The sequence below is a fragment of the Pseudophryne corroboree genome, assembly GCF_028390025.1.
Source record: "Pseudophryne corroboree isolate aPseCor3 chromosome 3 unlocalized genomic scaffold, aPseCor3.hap2 SUPER_3_unloc_37, whole genome shotgun sequence".
Lineage (NCBI taxonomy): Eukaryota > Metazoa > Chordata > Amphibia > Anura > Myobatrachidae > Pseudophryne > Pseudophryne corroboree.
This window is the reverse complement of record NW_026967527.1, coordinates 810,201-833,309: the sequence shown is the minus strand read 5'-3', so window position 1 is coordinate 833,309 and position 23,109 is coordinate 810,201. Positions and strand designations below refer to the sequence as shown.

At 42.9% G+C, this 23,109-nt stretch overlaps 1 pseudogene; it reads left to right on the top strand.

Moving 5' to 3' along the window:
* Window positions 1-2,154: 2,154 nt before the first annotated feature.
* LOC134984130 (5S ribosomal RNA) lies at window positions 2,155-2,272 on the top strand (annotated as a pseudogene).
* Window positions 2,273-23,109: the final 20,837 nt, after the last annotated feature.

Here is a 23,109-nt window from a genome sequence, read left to right as displayed (position 1 = left end):
GTTTGCTATGCTAGGGGAGGCCCAGAAATTATCAATTGAGGGCGTAGAAGACATTTCAGGCCCAAGGGAGGGGGTAGAGGCTTTTGAGGGGGGAGCACGTGTAGAAGAATTACAGATACTCGCTGCTCCCCTGCAGCCAAATTCATCCCAGTGGTTAAGTGCAGAAGAAGGGCCCCAGCCACTGACTATCCCTGCCAGGTTTCCTGATGCAAGCCTGGTGATGCAGATTGTGCTACCCTGTGATATCTCAGAAGTAGAGGGAGTAATGTCACTCAAAATAGGGGAGGGGGAGGCAAACCACTGTCCAGATGCACCAGAGGTGATGGAGGTGGAGTTCCCAGGGAATATAGTGTTGGGGAGGGAGAGTGAGGACCCCAGAGACCAGATTTTGTTGATGCAGCTCACTCCCCACTCTTATGCGCCAAATATAAAGGGAGTGTTGTCACCTAAAAAGGAGGGTGGTGAGGGAAGCACCTCTAATGATAGGGGTTACCCACCACCAATCAGGCTGTTTAAACACAGTGCCTGGGATACTGGAGGGGGTCTTAAAAACTGTGAACTGCTGAGCCCAGACCCTCCACTGCCAGATGGAAATGTAAGCCCACACTTGTTTGACCCAGGCGGTCCAGATGTGATGTCTGCCCATCCCAAATGGGTTACTCTTGTCACTGAATCGCAGCAGCTGGAAAAAGTAGGGGAGGTTTGTAACGGACACAGCCCCAACTGGCTCATGAGGAGTACTTTTTGCCAGCCTGTTTCTGGATTCAGTGCATTAGTGTAAAGAGACAGGAAAGAACTTGGTTATCACCAATACAGCATGCTGCCTGGATTCCCAATAGAACTGGACATCACATATTATTGTGAAACATCATCCCTCTGTTATATGTGTTTGTGTTTATCAGGGAATAATATGTCTAGCCTGATGTTTTGTACAGAATGCATATGAAGATGTATATATATGAATGTATTGGTTATTGTATTATAGTTTGTAAAATAATGTCGTCGTTCCCCCCCCCCCCCCCCCCATGTGACTGCTTTGATAACCTGTTTGTTTGCTATTGGAGATATAGCCAGTCTCAGATGTCAGTCCATACACCCCCCTCATTCTTCCCCACACAATGGATTCCAGGCCACACAATCAGATTAAGTAAGGTTAATTTAGTTAACATCTATTGTGTGCTAGAGGACATGCCTGGACATGTGAAAGTAGGTCTATCTGAAAGTGTTCTGTAGTCAGCCCCTTTAATGTAACCCACCCAATACAGAGCCAGAAGGTGTCGCCTTATGGTAGGACAGACACCTTACTCCAAAGGATATCTACATCACTGGAAGTGGTAACATTAATCTTTAACATTGTGTCCATTTTTCTAACAGCGCTTCAGACCCTTAATCTGGGTCCAGCAACGTTATTTCATGCTCCGTACTTTTTCATTCAGGATTGAATCTATTCAATTAATTGATCAAAGACTTGTACTATAAGCTTTTAAGTTGTCATATATGGACAAAAAAGACTGTTTTCTCTGCTGCACCAATTCAATCAATCTTCTGTAGATTTATCTGATTACAGGCTATTTACAGCAGACAAACTTAATAGGTAGTGACAACTACAAACACTGTGTCGGCATTTCAACAACGCATTAGACCCCCTCATTGGGACCAATAATCTAAGTGTTTGCGTTGTTAATATCTCTAGGATTGAACCTAATTGCAGTTAATCAATAACTGCCTTGTTAACCATTACAATCTTGGTTAACACAGGAATACAGGTTTTTTTCTCAGCTGTTACTATCTATAGGATTGAACCTATTTTTGCAGTGAATCAATAACTGCCTTGTTAACCATTACAATCTTGGTTAAACAGGAATGCATGTTTTTTTCAGCTGTTATTAATTTTATTATATCTGATCATACATATTTGATATTTAGAGCATGAAAACCTTTAGATAGGTATTTTTAGTACAGCAGCAAAACTTCTCTCTTTTTTTGTTTAACATCTAAAACACTTTTTTCCAGATTATCTTGCTGCAGGCTCATTTAATTACCACTTTGCACATTTAAGTACATTTCCCCCACAATCTCACAGCCTTCCAGCTGAATACTCAGACCATTTTTTCAATCAGCACAAAACATCACCAGTTATTCCTGATACAATCGGCCCACGGCCATACTATCCTGAATGCGCCCGAACACGTCCGATCTTGGAAGCTAAGCAGGTATGGCCTGGTTAGTACGTGGATGGGAGACCTCCAGGGAATACTAGGTGCTGTGGGCCGTTTTTCTTTCAGGCAATCCAATATCAATTTTCAAGCTTATCTTACAATTCGATCCTTTCTGTGACTTGTACATATTGTTTATTATTAACAATAACACTAACAACCACAAAAAAATCAATTTTCACCTGCCATATCTAGAACCTTATTTGGTACAATGGCAATCTAGATTTTATGTTTATTCTTCTTTGTTCACCTTCAGTGAAATTTTTATAGATCATCATTAAAAGTTAAGTTTTATTCAATTCTATAGAGGAAGGACCACTAAAGGGTCCTCACCTCTAACATACACATATCGGCTTCATTCACCCTTTTTTTCATTCATTTTTTTCATATTTTACCCAAAGAGTGCTTCCACACAAGGGCATTTTGTCTTTTCTCTTGTTTTCTCATAAAGGTTTGAGGATAACAGAGGCCATTGAAACAGAGAGTGCACGGAAGTTCCTGGCCTGAGAGGAGTGATGTGTTTGGCTTCTGAAAGCTACTGGTAAGATAGTGCTGCCAGTGTGCTGAGGCCTAGAAGCATTGTTGGGATCTGCTGGTTTCAAGAGGCTACTGGACGTGCACTGAGGGAGAGATCTACACAGAAGGACAGAGAGAGTGGCTGTACCTCTGGAGTGGAGACACTGACTAGGCATTGCGGTGCCATCAGTGGCAAAGGGCACTGTGTGAGCTGGTATCCCAGACCAGGGGACACAGAACTACTGCTGGCATGTGACATCAGGAGACTGTAATTCTAAACTACTGTGGGGATTTAGTAAGTAGGATACCATCCTGGCATGTAATAGTTACTGTTTTGTGTACTGTGGGTGTATTTTTACAATAAAGGGCATTTGCCACTTTACTAAACTGTTTACCTGAGTGATCTGAGAATCCGTATCTTCACAGAAGCTATGAAGGATATTGGTTTGCTGGGTTCCAAATCCTCAGCTATGGCAATTTTGGCTCGTAGAGCACTGTGGATTCTCCAATGGAATGCAGATGCGGAATCAAAGAGAAATATTGAGGCGCTTCCCTACAATGGTGAGGTCCTCTTTGGCGACAAGCTGGATGCCATGATTTCAACAACTACCTCAGGCAAATCAGCAGTTCTCCCTTCTGCAGCAGCAACCGCTAAGAAAGCGTCTCATTCTCATACGATGCAGTCCTTTCGGCCCAACAGATACAAAAAGGCCAAAAATGCCCGCTTCTCCGCAGGAAGAGGGCGGGGAAGAGGTAGGAAGCCTACCACACCATCAGGCTTGCAGGAGCATAAATCAACCGCTGCTTCTGCAAAAATCACAGCATGATGCTGGGACTCCCCTGCGGGACTACGATCAGGTGGGGGCGCGTCTAAAGATCTTCAATCAGGTCTGGGTGCACTCAGATCTGGATCCTTGGATAATACAAATATTATCTCAAGGTTACAAGTAAGAGTTTCAAGAGCTCCCCCATGCCGATTTTTCAAATCAGCCTTACCAGTTTCTGTTCAAGACAGAGGAAAGGTCCTGGACGCATTACACAAATTATGTAATGACAAAGTCATTTCCTTGGTTCCTGTACTACACCAGGAACAGGGATTTTATTCAAGCCTGTTTGTGGTACCAAAGCCGGACGGCTCGGTCAGACCGATTCTAAACCTAAAATCTCTGAACCTTTTATTTAAGAAGATTCAAATTCAAGATGGAATCCCTGAGAGCGGTGGTCTCCAGTTTGGAGGAGAAGGAATTTTTGGTGTAAGTGGACATCAAGGATGCTTATTTGCATGTTCCAATTTACCCTCCACACCAAGCATACCTGAGGTTTGCGGTTCAGGACTGCCACTATTAGTTCCAGATGTTACCTTTCAGGCTCTCCACGGCGCTAAGAATATTCCCGATCTTCAGGAGTTACTGGTAGAAGATCCTTGGCCTCTTCCTCTTCGAGAGGACCTGCTTCAGCAAGGGCCATTGGTTTATCAAGACTTACCGAGGCTGCGTTTGATGGCATGGCTGTTGAGTGCCAGATCCTAGCCCAAAAGGGTATTCCCAATGAAGTAATTCCCACACTTATTCAGGCCAGGAAAGGAGTAATGTCTAGACATTATCATCGCATTTGAAGAAAATGTCTCCTGGTGTGAATCCAAGGAGTTTCAATTAGGGCATCTTCTCCTATTTCTACAGGCTGGTGTGGATGCAGGTTTAAGATTGAAATCTATCAAGGTCCAGATTTCGGCCTTGTCCATTTTCTTTCAGAGGCAATTGGCTTCACTTCCTGAGGTTCAGATGTTCATAAAGGGGGTTCTGCTCATCCAACTACCATTTGTGCCTCCTGCGGCACCGTGGGATCTTAACGTGGTGTTGCAGTTCCTTAAATCTGATTGGTTTGAGCCTCTACAGGAGGTGGAGTTAAAGTTTCTCACTTGGAAAATGGTCATGCTGTTGGCCTGGGCATCAGGCAGAAGGGTGTCTGCGTTAGCGGCTTTGTCTCACATGAGCCCTTATTTGATCTTTCGTGAAGAAAGGGCTGAATTGCGGACGGGTCAGCAATTTCATCCTAAGGTTGTATCTTCCTTCTATGTGAACCAATCTATTGTGGAGCCAGTGGCTTCTGACACCTCAGCTGTTTCTAAGTCCTTGGATGCCGTCAAAGCTCTGAGGACTTATGTCACGAGAACAGCTCGTGTAAGGAAAACAGAAGCATTGTTTATCCTCTATGATCCCCACAAGATTGGGTGTCCTGCTTCTAAGCAGACTATTCCACACTGGATCAGAAGTATGATTCAGCATGCTCAGTCCACGGCAGGTTTGTGGTTACCGAGTGCCCAGGGGGTCTCGGCTTTACAGATTTGCCGAGCAGCTACTTGATCAGGGCCAAACACGTTTGCTAAGTTTTACAAGTTTGACACCTTGGCTGCTGACGACCTTCAATTTGTCAGTCAGTTCTGCAATAACTAACGCACCTTCCCACCCATCTGGGAGCTTTGGAACATCCCCATGGTACTAAAATGGACCCCAGCATCCTCTAGGACGTAAGAGAAAATAGGATTTTAATATACCTACCAGTAAATCCTTTTCTCGTAGTCCGTAGAGGATGCTGGGCGCCCGCCCAGTGCTCCTTTTTCTTGCATTATGTTAACATGTGTTGAGTTGTTCTTCAGCAGTTGCTGTAATGTTATTCATGCTCGCTGGCATGTTTTCTGTTGTATGCCATGTTGTGCGGCATGGCTGAACGGTGTGAGCTGGTGTTAATCTCGCCACTCACTTAAATATATCCTTCTCTCGAAGTTGTCCGTCTCCTCGGGCACAGTTCCTATACTGAGGTCTGGAGGAGGGGCAAAGAGGGAGGTGCCAGTTCACACTGTTAAAAAGTCTTAAAGTGCCGAAGGCTCCTACGGACCCGTCTATACCCCATGGTACTAAAATGGACCCCAGCATCCTCTATGGACTACGAGAAAAGGATTTTCCGGTAGGTATATTAAAATCCTGTTTTAACTTAGCAAGCCTTTCCTTGTACTCGTGTCTCTAGCCCTTTAATCAATTTAGTAGCCCGCCTTTGAACCCTTTCTAGTTCTCCTATATCTGTTTTATAATATGGTGCCCAGAACTGAACACAATATTCCAGGTGCAGACGTACCAATGATTTGTACAGTGGCAGGATTACATCATCCTCGTCCCTGGTCTCAATGCCCCGTTTTATGCATGAGAGCACTTTACTTGCCTTTTTTGCAGCATTTTGACATTGTGTGCTGATAAGCCTATTATCCATGAGCACCCCAAATCTTTTTCCACCACAGTTACCCCTATAATTTCCCCATTTAGAGTGTACGATGCTTGTGTGTTTTTTGTCCCAAAATGCATAATTTTGCATTTTTCTATATTGAACCTCATTCCCCATTTAGATGCCCAGGCTTCTAGTTTAAAAAAGTCATTTTGTAGAGACTCCACATCGCTATCTGAATTAATTACCTTACACAGCTTAGTATCATCCGCAAAGATTGACACTGTGCTTTCCAGGCCTATTCCTAGATCGTTGATAAATTTATTGAACAGTAGCGCGCCAAGTACGGACCCTTGTGGTATTCCACTGACTACTGGTGCCCAGCTGGAGAACATCCCGTTGACCACTACTCGTTGTACTCTGTTATCCAGCCAATTACCTATCCATGTACAAATAGTATATCCTAGACCAAGTAATTCCTCCATTTTACCCGATAGGCTTCTTGCGTTCACAAGCATACATCTTAGCTTAGCCTCTCCATTGCCCGTTTGTTTTAGTGGTATCTTATCCATATTTACAAGAGCCTTTCTAGACTTACCCTTACTGACTGTTATTCTCCTCCCTCCCTTTCCACCCCATCATGCTTAATACAGCTTTCCTCACTACTATCTCTATCTGACCTATAAGACTTTCTATACCCCCCTCCCTGATGTTAGTATCCTCCCTTATGCTATGCACATTATTTTCTATATACCGTATTGCTGAGCCATATTCGTCATTAGGTAATACAATGGGAATATCTTGGGCAATACCTGTGTCAGTATTTCCGGTGTCAATACCCATGCAAATACCCATGCCATCTGCTTTTACGTTCCCCCCTTCTCCATCCCCAATTGTTCACTACCCCCATCCTTACTCCTCTCCCTAATTAACTTGCAGCTTCTAGCTAAACCCTCCCCCCAGGCTCCTAGTTTAAAAACTCCTCCAACCTTCTAACCATCCTACTCCCCAGCACCGCAGCCCCCTCTTCATTCAGGTGCAATCATTGCAACAAAAAGATGGCGTCTGACTGAGAAGCCCACCTAGTGTTCCAGGAACACAAACCTTTCCTTCCTACACCAGTCTCTAAGCAACACATTTACCTCCCTAATCTCCCTGGACTAGCACGTGGCACTTGTAATATTTCAGAGAATATTACCCTAGATGTCCTTGCCTTAAGTTTCTTGCCTAAGTCCCTATAGTCTTTCTTATGGACATCCCACCTACCACTAACTTTGTCATTGGAGCCAACATGCACCAAGACCACCGGGTCTTTATCAGCCCCGCCCAACAATCTATCTACCCTGTCCGCTATGTGCCGTACCTGAGCACCCGGAAGACAACAGACTACGGCGATCATGGTCCCGGTAGCAGATTGCCCTGTCTTCCTGATAATAGAATGCCCTGCCACCACAATCTGACTAGTTACCTTACTATCTTTTTTCCCATCTGCATCGGAGGGACCGCTCCTCTGGTTGCCAGAGGAAATGGTCTCCTTTGGTTCCATTATTTCCACGCTGTAATCCTCAGGATCTTCGTCCAATCGGGCGAATTTATTGGGGTTTGGCAGATCTGAGGTGTCCTGTCTTCCCCTCCCCCTCTTCTTCTTCCTTCTAACTATGACCCAGCTGTCTACCTGATCTTCCTCATCTACCAGTGATCCCCCTGCAACTCCTCCAGTTTGATCCCCCTGCAAAGCTCCACTTTGCTTGAGATTGTGAATGCTCCTTAGTCGCGTAACCGTCCGCTCTAGATCAGTTACCTGGGCTTCCAGGGCGGCCGTACGCTCACATCTCGCACAGATGTACCCGCACTCGGACAGTTGTGCCAGGTGCGCATACATCATGCACGACATGCATTGCGTGAGATTACCAATCTCGGCCACACCCATTTTTTAATTAGTGCTAACTCCCTGTTACCTTCAGAAAATCAAAACGAGTGGGACAATCAATATAAGGAGTATATACAGAACAATAAATAAATAAAATAAAGGAATAAGGGACAATTAAAAAAAAAAAAAAAAAAATATATATATATATATATATATATATATATATATATAAATAAATGGATAGGATAAGGATAAATTTAGTACAAATACAGGGACTCAACAATAAAATGCAGTAATGGCCAAAGGAAGACAATCAGTTATACAACACAGTGGGAAAAGCTAATAGGGAAAGTTAATACTTATCTGCTCCCTGCTCCACTGATCTGTGCACAGAAGTTGTTCTCCCCGGCTGCAGGCTCCCTTCCCCACCGGCTGCTGGCTCCCTCCGACCGCTGCTTCCTTCTGGCTGCTGGCTCTTCCTGGCTGCTGGCTTCCCCCTTGCTGCCGGCTTCTGGCTCCCCTGGCTTCTGGCTCTAGCACCTTGCCGCTCCGTCCTTGTGTGCGCCCTTATGTGTGCGCACCCAGCGTCACTTCCGGTTCTGGTCGCTCGATGCTCTATCTCAGTAATAGGTTTCTCATACATACTTGAAATGTATTTGTAGTTGATTATGTGCTCATATTGATTATTATACTAATATATAACCTGTGACTGCTGCATTTACTATAATTCTGTCAGTTTTTTCTGTCTATTCCGATCTTCAATGCTTGTACAAAGCAGGGTAGGGTCGGATTTTATGTCACTTTGACAACATTTAAAGTGATTACAGCACAATTTGTGTAGTACACTGTGCAAGTGTGTGATTATTTATCATGTCTAAGAGCAGCAAGGGTGAGGAAAATACACTCACAGCAGCACCAACACATATCATGTCTGTCATGCAAAACTGGGTTGAACTCTCAGGATCTAGTTCAGAATAGTTTGTGTGTAAATTTTTTAGCTTTCACCTAAGTATCTTGAAAAATCCAAGGAGGACACAGGTGCAGGTTGAATCACCATGGGCTACCTTTGTACAGGCATTATCCAGTATAGCTGAGTGGATAATTCCAACTCCTGTATCAGGGATAGGTTACACTATTAACCCTTACATGCAGCATTCCACCTGGGGTTTATCACATCCAGCAGGGGAAGCAGCAGCTTCTCAACAAAAACAGGCTGAAAGGCCATTGGTAAGTAAAAGACATAGACATGAAACAACATCTTCACAGTCTACACATGTTTCAGATGAGGATTCGTTGGAGAATGAAGACTCATTACACTCCGGTTCTGCATATGAAGATGAGGAAGGAGGTCTCAGCTAAGTGGACATATCTGAGTTAATTTGTGATGAAAGCCATTCTATCCTTAGAAGAATCAGCAGAGCCTGTGTTAAAATCCAAGACATCTGTGTTTAAATGTCTCAAAACAGGACTGTGTTTTCTGGGTCAGAACAGCTGAAGGAAATTATAGAAGTGGCTTGGGCTACTCCCAGTAAGAAATGTAGAATTCCAGCAAAATGGAATTCCAATTATCCTCTTCAAGCTGAGGACTGTTTAAAGAGGGAGGTGTCCCCTAAAGTAGATACGCATGTCATTCTATTAGTGGGAATATCTATATTACCTCTGCCTTCAACATCATTAAATGTCATGGATAGGAGAGTTGATGGTTTTCTAAAAAAACATTTTTTCCCTGTCTGGGGCAATCATAAGACCAGTTATGGCTTCAGCCTGGCTGTCAAAAGCAGTGGCTGCCTGGGCTGATGCATTGGAAGGGGATCTTTCAATTGCATCTAGAGAGCAAAACTCTCATGTAGCACATATTAAACAGGCGGCTATGTTTTTGGAAGAAGCAGCCTTGAATATGGTCACAATTGCCTCTCAGGCATCAGCTTCAGCAGTAGCCGCTCGCAGAGTGGTTTGGCTACGTACATGGAAACCTGATTCAGAATCCAAAAAAGGTTTTGGAGTCTTTACCTTTTACTGGAGATATTCTTTTTGGTAAAGAATGAATCAGTATCTTGGAGTCAGAAGCAGACTCCAAAAAAGTGAAGTTTCCTTCCAAATACAATTCAAGCCTAAAGTTCTGGCTTTTCAGCCCTTTCCATCTCAAGCAAAAACAAAAGGAAAAGGAGATGGCAAACAGTCCCAATACAAGAAGTCTGGTGTAAAAGCCTAATTATAATAAATAATAATAATAATAGTGAGTTCTCCATTGTGATGATATTCAGCATATAGAATTTATTATCAAAGAGGGAACCACTCCCAATATTCTGTGCAGAGGAGCGTGGACCAAGACAGAATTCATCAATGAGCCTGTGTCTTTAGAACACTGACTTTACATTATTTATACCATAACATTATACAATTATTCAGAGCTTATTTACAAACAAGGCGTACATATAGATTAAATAATGGAGATACATTGGTTGATGAACAATAAGGGGAAATGCCAAATATGGTCAGATTAGCTAATTAAAGAGAGTGGTTTTATCCATAAGATGGCAGACTTGTCCATGAATCTTGAATCTCCTATATATAACAATTAGGTTCTCTAATAGGCTTCGTTGTCATAAAGGTCATTCTTGTTCATAATAACGTGTTGTTGTCCAAAGTGAAGGTCCATCAGATATTCCATGATATATCCTTCTTGTTCTGCCACAAAGTCTCATACAATATCATTGAGCACTCGTTATCTACACAAAGGCCTTGCTACTAGCCACATAAACACCTAATCAAATGATGCTCAAGGGTTGAGGGAGAATATTACTCTGTGCATATTAACTCTATACTAAAAGAAGACACTGTTTAAGGGAACATTAGAATATCAATAATCATAGCACAATTTAATGAGACAATACAGGATATTTGATATAACTTCAACATTCCACTGTTTTGTTTAATCTCTAAACAACTATCATATAATAAATCAAATACTCACCATGTGTAAATGATTTGTCTGGTGATGAGTGGAGTAGTGTGAGATAGAATAAGGAAAACCCGTTCTCTGGATACAATCGCTGGCACTAGTCCACTGAGTATCGATGCGAAAAGCCTCAACCCTCCAAAAAACTTTTGTAGATAAGAGAAATGGAAGAGGTAGCGACAGAACATGTGGTTTCTTTACCCTGGCTATAGGTTGAGGTTCTTCTTGCTATGTGTGTGTATGAAGCAAAAGCATGTAAGCACCTATTAAGTGTATATTTCTGTCAGTGTGATCATGTGTGGGCTACCGCAGTGTAGGTAACCGGGGTCATCACCATAAGATTAGTTTTTGGCTTTCTTTGGGGTGTTAGTATTTTGCAACATTGTTGACCAAGGGTCGGCAGACATTTGATGCTTACATAGATTGAGAATTATAAGAATTATCATCATGACATAATGTAACACTTGATATAGCCACTTAGAAATACTAGCTCCCATCCATCCAAAAAGATCCCAATCAGCCGATTGGTTCATGTGTTCCTGTAAATCTTGTAGTAATTTAACCTTCTGTTCAATGGGATTGTAATTATCTGAGATATTAAAACAACACATTCCTTAAATTATTCCCAACCGCTACCTTCTCTGAGCAGCAACTAATGGATGGCTACTCGATATTGAATCATACCTTCTCTAATGTCTCTCAGTTCTTCATTAATGAGTACTATAGAGGTGCTTGTAGCCTTTATATTTTAAGCTAGTCCATAAAAGTAAAACTTCCTAGGTCTATCACAAGTTTATATAGTAAGCCAAAAAGCATATCAATAAGGGTATTTTTTATAGTAAATTAATTGTAAATCATAGTATTTTAGCTCTATAACCACGAGATATAAATAGATACTTTTGGTAAGCATGTCTCCATTGATAAGTGATATATTTCTTCTTCTGCTCAAGTACATATTCATCAGTATCTTATCAAAACATAATTTTGTACATATTCCTAGTGTCATTATATCTTCATATGCCATGGTCAGTGTGGGGAACATACTATATGTTTATGTTATTTTCCTTAAGCCATTATGGCTCATGGTGTAGGGAAAGGTAAGAAAGAGAAGATTGTCTCTTTGTTGGCGCACTAAGATAGAGAGAAAATTATTAATTTGTATAAAATATAACTTTTAATGTTAATCATCCCCAATCGTAGTATATCAACTATCTCAGGTAATACCACCTATACAATTCTAGGTCCAACACATTACTGTGGGATAGATCACAATATTGAGCAAGTTATTCGGATCCCATAATATGTCCTAAATCCCTTACAGTATGTCTGTAATCATTGTTATATAACCTCTAGTCGTATTAATGTACTGTAAGTCCAAACCCCTTGAGTAATGATCCCACAATCCCACACTTAATATATGAATTGACACAAGTAGTACCACCTATGCAGTTCTATGTTCAATAGAATATTGTGGGATGTGTCACAATATTACATTTACTGTTCTATCTCTTCCCTTAGTATTGGATTATAATATATCATTAGTCTCTTGTGGTATACCTGTGGTCATTTTTTATATATACCAAGGGGTGACAGTCACATTCATGTATGGTGTTTTACAGTATTGAGTGATTAATCCAGCCAAGGAGTTATCTATAGTCTCCTAATATTGGGGTATATTACCATTTCTCATTATGGGGTTCTCAGCCTAATTGGTTGTCTGAACTGTTTAAATAAACAGCTCATAAGTCATTCTTAACATATCATTTCATTTGTGGATGACTCAGATCGTGAGATAGTTTAAACATAAATGAAGTCGTAGAAGCACATATCATGTAAAAGCCTGTTATTGAAAGGTGGATTGAAAAGAACCTCACTGTAGCAGATTTATTTATACATTGGTGCTTATCCAATTGCTACATACTCTGACATTGATTGTAGCTGATACGGCTTAAATCCTTCCCTTCACAGAGGGAGATCAGGCTGCAGTGTAACACATTTGTTACAGTGTTGCTATGCAGTTCTCCTGCTGGTAGTACTGTAATGATGGGGTATATGTAATTGTGGTCAAATTGCCGCAAATGTCGAAAAACGGGGCATTTTAAATTCGACAATGCAATACAGTACTTTTCCACAAAAAAAACGGACGTTTCAGATTCGACTTTTTGAAATTCGACAGTTGTTAAATTCGACATGTCTGCAGTGGTAAAAATGTGGCTTTTCGACAAAAGTATATTCAATTGAAGAATGTCGATTTGACAACAGTGCTTTTCGACAGTCATTTCGTCAATTTCATTCCGCCTCACTTTGCTGGCGGAATCTAATAAAAAATGTAAAAACATGTTTTTTTGTGTTTTTTTATTGCTAATAGTATATCAATTTATATTAGAAGGGATTATGTGCTTGGTTTGTCTATTAGGAGACACAAGTATTATTTATAGATTTTTTAAAAGAATATAATTTTTTTAACTGACTAAAATAGAGAGCGCATGGTTTTCAGTGGGAAGGGGTGGGAATGGGTTAAAATCAAGAAAAAAATGCGTGGGGTCCCCCCTCCTAAGCATAACCAGCCTCGGGCTCTTTGAGCCGGTCCTGGTTGTAAAAATACGGGGGAAAAATTGACAGGGGATCCCCCATATTTTTAGATCCAGCACCGGGCTCTGCATCGGGTCCTGGTGCAAAAAATATGGGGGACAAAAGATGTAGGGGTCCCCCGTATTTTTACCAGGCTCCACTAGCTGGAGAGATAATGCCACATCCGGGGGCCACTTTTATATAGGTCCCTGCGACCGTGGCATTAAATCCCCAACTAGTCACCCCTGGCCGGGGTACCCCGGAGGAGTGGGGACCCCTTAAATCAAGCGGTCCCCCCTCCAGCCACCCAAGGGCCAGGGGTGAAGCCCGAGGCTGTCCCCCCATCCATGGGCTGTGGATGGGAGGCTGATAGCCAACTGACACAAAGAAAGAATATTGTTTTTTGTAGCAGAACTACAAGTCCCAGCAAGCCTCCCCTCGTAAGCTGGTACTTGGAGAACCACAATTACCAGCATGCGATGGGGAAATGGGCCCGCTGGTACCTGTAGTTCTACTACAAAAAAAATACCCAAATAAAAACAGTACACACACACTGTGAAAGTAAAACTTTATTACATACATGCACACTGATAAAGCTAAATATTTATCGTATATATAACCCTTTATGAGGTCTAAGAACACTGTACGCTATCTACGTAAGAAGTACCGTAAGGGTACGCAAGTTGCGTAGCGATCGCTCAGCCGTAGTCGAGACGCTCAAGCGTCACGTTCGCTTACGGCTTAGTGATCACGGGCAGGCACGCTATTGGCTGCCGACTAACGTAATGATTAGCTATAGCGTAGCGTACGCTCGGGACCACGAGGAGATCACCAGCGATGCAGACGCTCACAACGTTAAACCTTTATATCTATACCTTCAGCAATGAAATACACAGTAAACCTTAGTGTGGAGACAATGTGTAAGTGCAACCTTGTGTAACCTGATTACCTACAAAGCTGCTTGAGCGTCACCGACGCTCAGAGAATACTTAACACTATAAAGAATACACAGATACCTGGCTTAGGGTCCGAAACCTATTATATGTATTATGACTATTACTTGCAAAAAGAATCACAGTACAAAGCATACACTACAGTATAACATAAACCAACTAACCAGATAACTATACTGGAAATACAATACAATACTATTAAAGGAAAATACGAGAGAAAGAGAAGGAGGAGAGAGAGAGAGAGAGAAGATGAGAGAGATGGCTCACAGTAAGACAATATGATTACGGAGAAAACTTACGCACAAGGGGAAACGATCGCAAGCGCCTCTGGACATCCAGCTTCCCGATTATCAGCAATGAGAACCGTTTGAAGAGAAGTGTAAGCTGGATGCCACAGGCCCGTCTTTTATGCTACACACACAATGCAATCTAATGGTCCCTACAATCTTATCGTCCATTGGACACAGGAATTCGGCCTTGCATTAAAACAAAAGGTCATAGGTTGTTTCATACAGGTGGGCTGTGACTGTTTCCAACTGTTCAGGTGGGTGGGAAACTAGGTTTCCCGCCGCATGATTAAGTAAGAACAAATAATAGTAAATGAACATAAACTTCTTATGTTCATAACTATTCGCACGAGCGATTGATCCGCTCCAAACCAACACCGGAATATTGCTATTTAAATACTCTTCCGATGGGTACCAAACACTGCTGTATGACTCCTGTTAGACCCTTCGTACAATACAAAGAGGGATTCCTCCGTTCAGGGACATTCTATATTAACCAAACTTTCAGAATCTATCAAAGGGACCATGATCTATTAACTACATTAATTGTGAAAATATGTAACGATTGGGTCGCACGCTACGACTACATACTCTTTACCGTAAATGTGCATACCGAGTGCGAGCGGGTGCACTCAACAGCGGGTATGCGCTATCACGGGAAAGCGCACGCATGCGCAGCGCGGACCAGTGTGAGGTGCAAATATGGCAATGTGCATAGAGATATTTTCTGACTTTGACAGTCCACCCTTTGGCAGTCAATAATAACTGCCACCTTCTAAAACATTTCAAAAGGAGAAAAATATATGTCAGGGGTTAATTCATTTCCATGGTTGGGTAGGGGAGGAGAGAGGAGTAGGTGTGAGGAGGGTATGACCTAGTGAGATAGCAGAAGCATGTGTGTATGAGTCCATGTTTGGGGGGTCATGTATCATCGTGCCGTACGTGTTGTAAATCAAGCTTCGAGGTATTGCGAAGTATACATTTGAATTCCTTCTTATCCCGTATTAAGGGTCTGTGGATGGGCTGTCAAACTCTACCGAGCTCATTTCGGCTTTCAATTGTAACAAAATGGGGAAGCACATTTTAGTTGATGATACATGAATAGGGGAGGTATGTGGTTGCTGATATCTGTGCCTGTATTCCCTATCGACTATGTGTGTCATTACCTGAGGGTTGTAGAGATGAAGATAAAGAACACTTATGGAAAATGCAGTGGTATTCTATGTCAGGTTAATGTACATCTGTCGGTCGAAGTTTTGTTCGGTATCAGTTGAAAGTCGTCTTCTTTGCGCTGTTTTGCTCATTAGGCGTGAGCAATAAGCTTTGTCAGTGCCATCAGATTTACAAAAAATGTTGGGCTAGCGTAAGTTTAAGAATTCTAGGGAAACTGGGGATCCATGGCAAAGTTCATCAAATGTCCGTTTCTCAAGTGGTCAAAACTTTTTCTTTGGTCAATCCGTTGTATGTATAGCGTCTTGTCAACTTCCTCATCCAAGGGGGTCTTTTTATCTTGGAGAAAAGCAGAAAAACAGGTGAAAGAAACGGACCGTATAATCGCATTTTCATCACATCATGGTTTCTATCATTGGGTCATAAATCAAATCCAGGTTAATTACGGTTTCCTCACTCCTCAAACTCATCACTCTTGTACTTTGTTTGCACCTCATTAAAGCCTGCCCGCATCTAAATATCAATCCAATAAATATAACAACACCTAAAATACATAGGAGAAACTTCCCAACATCCATTATGACTCCTTGAGCCCAGTCTCCCAAACCGGAGAACCAATTTCGCGGGTTCAACCATGACACCCAACCAGTCAGCTCATTACCCACAGCAGCAAGAGTGAGATTGTGTTTTCGGCGAAATTCCCACTTTAATTGGAGAATATCATCCATCTTTTGGTCTATGACCTCTACCGGATCCTCGGTGCTATTCGTGATATACGTGCAACACTTCACGCCGTACTGTGTTGCCAATGTAACACAATATCCGCCTGTCACTGCTGTGAGGTAATTAAGAACCATTCTATGCTGTACCAGTTCTGTTTTATAGGCTTGAAGTTCTCTTCCAGTGTATCTAAACGTGTCATCATACATTTCAGTGATATTATCTAACAAATTGGCGAGTGCGGAAATGTATCTATAATTCATCACTCCTCGAGCGGTGCGAGTGAAATCTAACGCCACCAGAACCTGAATCCCGGTGGATTCATGGATCAGATCAGAGGCCGGATGCTCTAACCTTTCTGACAGTTGTCTTTTAACGAGGTGCTCGTAATGAGTGTGAGTATAAGGAGCTTGGGCACCACGGTGTATGTCTTTCATTTTGTCATGTGTTACAGTCATTACTTCAGGCAATACTTTTCCAATATAACACAATCCTTCAGAGTTTGGGGCAAGCCACTTGTACGCCTTTCTCCCGCATATGAAATATGCATCATCGGGGAGAACATATGGAACGGAGAAGGACATTACCATATTACACACCTTCCAGGTGAAATCTCCTGATCCTAATTCTTCCATCTGCTTAATACACGTATCAGGCTGTACGATATGTGCACAGTATCCTGGTGATACTTCTCCAACTCTAGTAATCCTATTTCCTAAGGTATATCTATACCTGAATGATTTTCCTCTACTGGCTATGTGGAGTACAAGCTCTGTATCTGTAGGCATTCTATCTGCTCTATGTGAAAAGGTCATGGTGTGGTCACTCCATGACACTTCCCAATTTCCCGGCTTTCTGGGATTGGAGATGTTAAAACATAATAGGGACCTATCCACGTGGTATTGGTGGAGCTTCAAACTAGGAGGGCTGGAGATATTAAACCTCCGGTCCACCGGTCTCCCACCATTTAACTCAAGTACCTCCCCTATCGTTAAAGGAAATGGTACTAGCCCTGATTTACTATGACCCTGAGGTACTTGAGAGCATACCCAACAATCTGTTTTGTTTAACACACTACCCACTAAGGAGTGATAGTCACTCAAGGGATGCCGGTCCATATGGATATTAAAACTGGATTGGCATTTCTTTATGCACCCATCCTCAATGACATTGTTACAAAGCCTGCAGATACAGTTTTCTTCAGCTAACAATCCGTCACAATTTCTTCTATGATCAATGCTATCGGATCGTTTTCTGATACTCGCCTTTGCTTGTTGGTTAGGTTGATCTTGGAAAGCTACGCCTCCATCATCATAATCGGAACCCATTCCAGAACCTCCCTCGACCTCCATGGTACTCTCGCCGGAACAGACTGCTCTGGTCAACATCATGGTCAACAGAAAAATCCGGATCACAGTCTCTTGGGGCAAGTCCATCTTTGAGGAAGAAATGGAGAAGAATGAGAAGGGGGAAAAAGAAATTTCAAGGGAGAGGGGATGGGAAGTGGAGAAAAACAATAAAAGGGATTGGGGAGTCGACAACTGCTTTCGGTCTTCAAGGCTCAGGTGCCGCCTCAGTCCTCCTGGAACAGACACTCCAGTGATACAACCTCTACCGTCTGTTCCTTATTACTGGACTTCTCTGGATCAGCAACCTTCTTGCAGTGGGATGAATGGACCCAAGTCTCTCTCTCAGCAACCTTTAATGCTGTAGTGCTAGTCAGTAAGACCTGGTATGGTCCTTCCCATCTGTCAATAAGGCAACCTGAGCGTAGAAAATTTCGTATCATTACATAATCCCCAGGTTCAATGTCATGACAATTACTATCAGGTAGATCAGGAATCACCAACTTCAGATTATCATTTTGATTCCTCAACTGTTTACTCATGTTAATCAAGTACTTTACAGTTACTTCATTGTTACATTTCAAATCATCCTGAGGGTTAATCATGACATGTGGTTGTCGACCAAACAAGATTTCAAAGGGGGACAGATTAAGAGGGGACCTGGGAGTGGTTCTGATGCTGTACAAAACAATGGGTAAAGCTTCTGGCCATGTCAACCCTGTCTCTGCCATCACTTTACTCAATTTATTTTTAATAGTGCTGTTCACTCTTTCGACCTTCGCACTCGCCTGTGGACGGTACGGAGTGTGCAGCTTGCTATCAATTCCCATCAACTTACACATTCCTTGAAAGACATCACCTGTAAAATGGGTACCCCTATCACTTTCGATTATTCTAGGGATACCATATCTACATACAAATTCCTGCACAATTTTCTTAGCTGTAAACATAGCGGTATTTGTAGCCGCCGGAAATGCTTCGACCCAATTCGAGAAAACATCTATACAAACAAGTACATATTTCAAATTCCGACAAGGGGGTAATTGAATGAAGTCAATCTGTATTACCTGGAAAGGGCCGCTGGCAGGTGGGATATGGGATGGTTCTGTAGGTATTGCCTTTCCAATATTCTTTCTCAGACAGGTAAGGCATGACATTGCTCTTTTACTCGCATGAGAGGAGAATCCTGGGGCGCACCAGTATGCTCTTACCAATTTGCACATCCCCTCCTTGCCTAGGTGAGTCAGCCCGTGAGCTGCTTCAGCCAGACATGGAAGGTATGCCCTGGGGGCCACTGGTTTACCATGTCCATCCGTCCAGAGCCCTGAGGACTCCTGGCCATATCCCTTTGCCTTCCAGACTGCCTTTTCCTGTGTGGAACACAAATTCTGCATCTCACACAACTTCTGTGTGTTGATGGTATTGAATACCATCAGTTGTGTGGTGTCTGTCTGTATGGGGGTAGCAGCTGCTAGCTTAGCAGCTTCGTCTGCTCGGCTGTTACCAAGTGATACTGGGTCTTGACTATATGTGTGTGCTTTACACTTGATAACAGCCACTCTGTCGGGTTCCTGTATCGCTGTTAGAAGCCTTTTTATGTGAGCTGCATGCGCTACCGGTGTACCAGCGGCCGTCATGAAATTTCTGAGGCGCCATAGGGCTCCGAAATCATGGACTACCCCGAATGCGTATCTAGAATCGGTGTAGATATTGGCTGACTTACCCTTAGACAATTCACATGCTCTGGTTAGGGCGACCAGTTCAGCAACCTGGGCTGAGTGAGGTGGGCCTAGCGGTTCCGCTTCTATGGTGTCTTGGTCATCTACGACTGCGTATCCAGTACACAAGTCTCCCGAGTCTGACTGTCTATGACAACTACCGTCCGTGTAGAACGTGAGTTCTGCATCTTCCAGTGGGTTGTCACTGATGTCAGGCCTTGCGGTAAAATTTTGGGTCAAATATTCCATACAATCATGTGTGTCTTCCTTTGTATTAAATCCTCCTTCCCCATCACTCTCACCTTCCACCCTTTGTGCCTGACCAGGCACACCTGGGAGATATGTTGCAGGATTTAATGCACTGCATCTCCTTATGGTGATGTTTACGGGGGCCATTAGTGCCAATTCCCATCTTGTAAATCTCGCTGATGAGACGTGTCTGGTTTGGGCAGAATTCAATAAGGCTGATACTGCATGTGGTGTATGGATTGTGAGGTTGTGGCCTAGCACGACATCTTCGCTTTTTGTCACTAGCAATGCTATCGCAGCAACGCTTCGCAAACATGTGGGGAGGGATCGCGCTACCGTATCTAGCTGAGCGCTGTAGTATGCAACTGGCCTGCTGGCATCACCGTGTTTTTGGGTTAGTACACCTGCTGCGCAACCAGCACTCTCTGTTCCGTATAGTTCAAAGGGTTTCCCATAGTCTGGCATACCTAGTGCTGGTGCCTGCGTTAGGCACTGTTTAAGTCTCTCAAATGCCATCTCAGATTCGTCTGTATGCGAAATCCGATCAGGTTTGTTTGAGGAGACCATTTCCTGCAAAGGTAATGCCAATATGGAAAACCCTGGGATCCAATTACGACAATACCCACACATTCCTAAAAACGTTCTGATCTGTTGCTGGGTTCGTGGCAGGGTCATGTCTCTAATCGCTTGGATTCTATCAGCGGTCAGGTGTCTCAGTCCTTGTGTTAGACAGTGTCCCAAATATTTTACCTTAGTTTGGCATAATTGTAACTTGTCTTTGGAAACCTTGTGTCCTGTGTCTGAAAGATGAAACAGGAGTTGTTTCGTATCCTTCAGAGATGCTTCCAGTGAATCTGAACACAGCAGTAAATCGTCCACATACTGTATCAATACTGATCCACTCTCTGGTTGGAAAGACTGTAAACAATCATGCAAAGCTTGAGAAAATATACTTGGACTATCTATGAAACCTTGGGGTAATCGAGTCCATGTGTATTGGACTCCTCTGTATGTGAATGCAAACAAATATTGGCTGTCAGGATGCAGAGGTACCGAAAAGAAAGCGGAGCAGAGGTCAATAACAGTGAAAAATTTGGCAGTGGGAGGAATTTGCATTAGGATGACAGCTGGATTTGGCACTACGGGGAACTGACTCTCAACTATTTTGTTAATCCCCCTTAGATCCTGCACTAGGCTGTAACCCCTCCCCCCACTCTTTTTAACAGGGAAGATGGGACTATTGGCAGTGCTGGACGTTCTTACTAGAATGCCCTGTTGCAGCAAGCGCTCTATTACTGGAAAAACTCCTAACTCCACCTCTGGCTTCAGAGGATACTGTGGGATTTTTGGAGCTATCCTACCATCTTTTACTTGTACAACTACTGGAGCTACGTTTGCCATTAATCCAGTGTCTTGTCCGTCTTTTGTCCAAAGTGACTCTGGTATCTGAGATGTCATCAGTTCTATCTGGGATGGATTCCTATTTGTCATAATGGTATGCGACATTAATTTTGATGGGGAGTCTAACATGTCTCGCACTTCCTGAGCGTGATTCTCGGGTATATCCAAGAATACACCTTCAGGAGTACAATAAATGACGCACCCCATTTTACACAGTAAGTCTCTTCCCAGGAGATTGGTTGGTGCCGATGCAGCCAGCAAAAAGGAATGCTTGGTATGCAAAGGCCCTATTGTAATCTCGGCTGGTTTGCTAACAGGGTAGTGCTGGACTACTCATGTTACTCCCATGGCTGGGACTGTCTTACCAGTGGTTCTTATGCCCACTGTCGAATTTATCACTGACTTGGCCGCCCCTGTGTCTACAAGAAAGTTCAAAGTTTTACCAGCTACGTTAATTGCGATCTCGGGTTCACTTCCAAGATTGGCAATCAATTTTACTGGCTGCAGATTACAGGTATGGCCACACCCCTATCGGGTATGGTGACCTGCCTGAATCCCGTTGGCAACAACTACTTGTGAGGGAGTTAGCTGGGAACTACCAGAGGCATGCCAGTCTCTGTTCGGGGGATATCTTTTTGTTTCCCCTGTATGTGGCTCATAACTCCGTCTCTGTGGACCCTGATCCCAATGTCGTGTGTCGTGTCGTTGTCTAGGGGTTGGTAAGATTTTTGCATATTTTTCGATCTACAGTCTCGTGCATAGTGTCCCTGTTTGTGACAATAATAACATGTTACCACAGTTGACTTACCCACAGGGTTTGGTGGTACATACGCAGGCTGCTTTGTGGTCAGAGCCTGTATACTTACTGACATTAGCTTATCACTCTGCGACTCCCTGTGTCTGGTGATGTTTCGGTCGTGATCAATAGCAGCCTCTCTCAAAGTGGACACTGACAGACCTCGCCAACATGGTTGTGTGGTCTGTACCCTAGCCTTTAATGTTTCCTTTAAACCATCCATGAGTACAGATACTGCTACTTCTTGATGGTTTGGATTTGTCCTAATGTCCTCTATACCAGTGTACTTTGCCATTTCTAATAGTGCCCGGTGAAAATATTCTGCTGCCGTTTCAGAATCTTTTTGTTTAATGGAGAATATTTTGCTCCACTTAACAACAGCTGGGAAATACTCCTTTAACTGTAAATTTATCGTTTTTACGTTATCTTTGTTGTACACATCTGTAAGAGGTACATCCAGATCTAGTCTACAATCAGCTAAGAATTGAGCTGAGTCGACATTGGAGGGTAAACAAGCTCTTAGCAATATCTGCCAATCTTTATTATTGGGCTCTAAAGTGTTTCCTAAGTCTGTGATATATTTTTGACTGGCAACTAAATCTTTTCTAGGGTCAGGGAATTCAGACACTATGGTCCTTAATTCCATTCGGGAAAATGGGCTGTACATGGCAATGTTCCTTATGGGAGTGGCTCCTGATACATCTGTTTTCCCATTGGGAACTGCTATTACTCTAACAGGGTTAACTCTAACAACCTCATTCTGTGTAGATTCTACAGCTTGTGGTGAAATTGTTTCAGTATAATGCATGGTGCCGTACTTACCAGTCGATACGACCTCACCTATCCCTCCGCTAGGGGCCTTTGCTAATCTCGTGGGTAGAGCTGTGCCTACTGTGGTCTCTGCTATGGTGGCAGCGAGAGAGAGCGCTGAAATTGTTGCCGCTTCGTCCTCTTGATCACACTCCTGAGGAAAGTTCAAAACAGGGTACAACTTGCACGGGTTAATACTTGCATGGGTTAATGGGTTAACATTATCCTTAACATTTACACAGTTACTAAGTGATTGTGTTTTACACCCCTGTACGTCTTTCTCCGCAATCAACTTCTCTCCTGCTATATAT